The following is a 4,745-nucleotide window of genomic DNA, read 5'->3' on the forward strand; positions in this document are numbered from 1 at the left end:
CCCGGAGGGCTGCATAGCCTTCTTTTGAGATGGAGGTGGGGGAGCAGCATGAGCCACTTCCACCTGGGGCGCGGGTAGCCCTGCCCGAGGCTCACTCTGTGTGGCCTGAGCAGGTGCTAAATGTTGGTGTGGCACCCCGCGCTGTTGTGCCATACTAGAATAACTTGGTTTTGCAGTCAACTGAAAAGCAGGAGTAGTGGCCAGTTTTTGTCGCGCTTCTTTATATGACAAGTTTTCTTTTGTTTTGATAGTGATTACTTCTTTTTCAGTTTTCCACGTGGGGCAAGACCTTGAATAAGCAGGGTGTTCTCCTTCACAGTTAGCACACTGCAATGTGGTTTCGGTGCATTCATCAGTTGAGTGTTCTTTTGAAGCGCATTTCGCACAAGTTCGGCGACCGCGACAACTCTGTGAGCCGTGGCCGAATTTCTGGCAGTTAAAGCATCGTCTAGTGTTCGGTATATAATGTCTTACACTTATCTTCAGGTAGCCTACTTCAATGGTGTCAGGGAGAGCACTGGAAGCAAATGTAAGGACAATGTGCTTTGTCGGTATTTCTTTGTTTTCTTTTCTTATCTTAATCCTCTGGACATTTACAACGTTCTGATCAGCAAGTCCTTCTAACAGTTCTTTTTCTGTCAAGTGTATGAAATCATTTTCTGAAATCACACCTCGGACAGTGTTCAGTGATCGATGAGCAGTGATCGAGACAGGTATGTCCCCGATAGACTCAATGTTGGACAGTTTCAAGTATTGCATGTAGTCTTTCAATTCAAGCAGTAGGTCTCCACTTGCCAGTTTTTTCACCTTGTAACCTGTACCTAGTGCACTTGTCAGTGATTTCTCAACTATGAATGGGGAGATAATTCTCGCTGATTTTTGCTCTTCTTCACTATGTATCACATAGTACTTTGGGAAAACTTCTTTGTTTTTTTTGGAAAAATTCATGGGTTTATCGAATTGTACATCCAAACATATATTGGTAATAAATCACAGGACAATGCACAGGCACATAACTGCTATAAGCCTTTTAGACCACAGTTCTTGATTATAAACAAACATAAAGTTAAGAAAGAAAATAGCAAGGGCAAACATTTTACATAATTACAGGAACTAATGTAATTGTTATGTTGCGGCAAGAGGAAAAGGTACCGTATTTACTCGCATAATGATCGCATTCGCGTAATGATCGCACCCCTGAATTTTGAGGTCAAAATTCCATTTTTTAAATTCCCCGCGTAATGATCGCACCCCTGAATTTTGAGGTCAAAATTCCATTTTTTAAATTCCCCGCGTAATGATCGCACCGCGAACATGGAGCCGCCTGGTGGTTGATCTGCAGTCATCCCCGCAGCGAATGCATTCCGACGAGTTCCCAACCTAGTCTAGTAACGTTGGAGTTCCCATGATTCCATGCTTTGCTGCGTTCGCCATTTTGCAATTCGGCAGCGTCGTAGCGTGCTTTGTGTTTTTGTGCGAGTTTACGCCATTTCACCATGGGGCGGTATGCCAGTTACACCGCCGCGTTCAAGCTCAAGGCTGTCGACTATGCACTGGAGCATGGCAACCGCGCTGCTGGTAGGCATTTCGGCGTGGACGAAATGAGGATACGCTATTGGAAGAAGCAGCGCGAGAAGCTGATGGCTACGAACAAGACACGGCAGGCTTTCCGTGGACCCAAAACGGGCAAGTTCCCTCGTGTTGAGGAGGCGGTCCTAGAATACGTGAGGGACCTGCGCAAGGATGGTTGTGCAGTGTCATTAGAAATGATACAGACGCAGGCGCGCACAACTGCCAGGAAGCTGGGAATCGCCGCAAAGGATTTCCGCGCTAGCTCCGGTTGGACGACTCGCTTTATGCGACGGAATGGACTTTCCCTGAGGCGGCGGACGTCGTTGTGCCAGCGGCTCCCAGCCGCGTATGAAAGCAAAGTGATAGACTTCCATCACTTCGTCACTAGGCTTCGCGAAAAATGCGGTTACCTCATGTCGCAAATTGGAAAAGCCGATCAAACTCCACTGACGTTCGACATGCCCCGGAATACAACTGTGAACGAGAAGGGTGCTCGGAGCGTCCTCGTGAAGACGTCTGGCGCAGAAAAACAGCGATGCACAGTCATGCTTGCTGTGACGGCCGACGGGCGGAAGCTGCCACCATACGTGATCTTCAAACGGAAGACTATTCCGAAGGGAAACTTTCCCCGTGGCATCCATATACGTGCACAGATGAAAGAGTGGATGACTACAGACCTGATGGTCGACTGGATCAAGACTGTTTGGGGAAGAAGGCCAGGAGCATTTCTGCTTCCCTCGCTCCTGGTTTTGGACAGTTTTAGGGGTCACCTTGTGGACAGCGTGCGTGTCAAGCTGAAAGAGCTGCGCACGGACATTGCAGTCATTCCTGGCGGCCTGACTTCGCTGCTGCAGCCTCTCGACGTGTCTTTGAACAAACCATTGGATGGAACGGAAGATGACTTCCTGTGGGATTGTGAAGATGCTCCCAGCGACGACACTGCCGTTTCCGATGAGTCGTGCAGCAGTGAAAGCGAGGATGGCGAGGATTCAGACTTTGATTAGAGTACTGACGAAAAAAAATAAATGGGCATTGTGCACTCCATGTGATGCTTAATGTGCGTGTTTATTGCAAAGGTAAGCCTTACTCAGCTTTTATTTTTGGTTGTAATCGAGATATATGTTCTAAGACGTCTGACCTGCAACTTGTTTGCGTTTTCGGTGCTCAAAAATTTTTTGTAGAAAATTTACCCCGCGTAATGATCGCACCCCGAAATTTGCGTCAGTATTTAAAAAAAAAAGTGTGATCATTATGCGAGTAAATACGGTAATATATGTCTGAAAAAGCAATGGAAGAAGATATATACGTGCAAAGTAGCGAAATTTAACCATTCGGAGCTGTAAGGATACAAAAGTAGTATAGTGTAAAATGTCGCATGCAATAACATCAGCTCCACCTGACAACACTCAGCTGCCATGGCAATGAACCTTCAGCAGACATGAAATAGTCTGGAATTTCGTCCCTCATTGCCATGGCAGCTGAGGTGGGCCGGTGGTTTGATGGAGGCGCACTGCTGCCAATTTGGGCAACCATGTGCCGCCACTCTCCATCCTGCACAGTTTTCTCACTTGGCATGTCCCCGTAATTGTCAGGGCACTATGCCTTGTCAACCATGAGGAAATTGTGCAGGACCACGGCTGCTTCAATCATAGAGTTAAGGAGCTCTGGCTTGCCCTCCACTGTTCCCAAAAACACGCGCCACCTCGAAACTAAAATGCCAAAAGCATTTTCGATGCATCGGCGAGCTCTTGACAGGCGGTAGTTAAATACTTTTTTTCCTTTCTTCTAGCCTTCTCCCAGGGTAGGGACGCATCAAATAAGTTTGCAAGGGGAATGCTGCGTCCCCAACTAAACAAACCGGCCAGTTAGAAACTCCTGAAGGGAATCCTAAGGTTCCCTTTTCAATGGCTGTCTTCAAGACGCTCTTTCTGAAGAATGAGCCGTCTGAAAGCCGGCCTTGAGCTCCGATATCTACCATAATAAAGCGATAATTTGCATTTGCAATATCGAGCATGAGTAGTGAGTAGTACCCCTTGTAGTTGTAATCTGACCCACTGTTATCAGGGCATTTGATTGCGAAATGTTTGCCGAATGTTTGCCGTCAATACTCCCTATCGAATTTGGGAAATTCCACTTCTCTTCATATTCTTCTCTTATTTTCTCCCATTCTCTCTCACTTGGACACCCAAGTACAATAGGTTTCAGGCAATCGTAGATTGCTGGAAGAGTTTCCTTTAGGATCTCTCCCACTGGAGTTGCATATTAATGCTTCATATTAATGTTCAAATACTTATCACAATGAACTTTATTGCTGCAAACATTAATATTGCGGTTAAAAATTCATACATCATGCATCGCAACATGGATTAAGAACAAAATATTGCAAGGCTATAGAGAGTAGCAGATATGTTGAGTATTGATGAGAATTGCGATTGATATAGGCACATTGAAGACCAGGGAAAAAGGCAAAAAAGAAACGCGTGCTGCGTATTTACACGTTGCCGAACACCACGCGAGGAGCTTTCAAGCAGATGATGCGAGGAAAACACTGTTATAATCGTGCGAACACAGTACGCATGCACACAGCCCCATTTGCCGGTTACTGGACAAATGCGAGCATCTTACCTCAGTGTGACAGCAAGCCTTTCTGCTGGAGAAATGGGCCTCCTGTGTGTTGGTGGATGTAGAATTCTTTCGTAGACGAGGTCTAGCAGCTTATCGAAGGAAGCCTTCGTCATCCTGCGTTCAATAAATGAATCAAAATTCAAATTCAATGAATCAAATTCATCGAGCAACAACGTTCCGGAGGCTGCATGCAAAAAAACCGAGAACCAGCACTCGTTATATGTATCTACGTGTCGTTTACCTGAAATACTTGAAATGGTATTCCGGATCAGTGTGTCGTAGCTCCTGCACGAGATGATGGTACTCGCCGTAATACGGACGGTTGTTGAATATTTCTCTGATGTACACTGACCGCCTCCTCCTTCGACGCAGGCGATGCAACAGCAACACGATGATAATATTCCTTCGCGCTGGGTATGTCCACGCCATCTGAAGAAGGAATCCGACTCCTACCACGAAGTGTTGGAGCTGAATACACTGCAGATGCTTTCAACAAAAACGCGCGAAATCTCCTCGCCGGGAGCGGAGGAGACAGTGGGAGAAAGGGA

General features: G+C 46.3%; 1 pseudogene; it reads right to left on the bottom strand.

The window, feature by feature from the left end:
• Nucleotides 1-2,485: 2,485 nt before the first annotated feature.
• Nucleotides 2,486-4,745, bottom strand: LOC146176977 (uncharacterized; annotated as a pseudogene).

The sequence above is a fragment of the Amblyomma maculatum genome, chromosome 10 (assembly GCF_055883805.1).
Source record: "Amblyomma maculatum isolate TAMU_Amacu chromosome 10, ASM5588380v1, whole genome shotgun sequence".
Lineage (NCBI taxonomy): Eukaryota > Metazoa > Arthropoda > Arachnida > Ixodida > Ixodidae > Amblyomma > Amblyomma maculatum.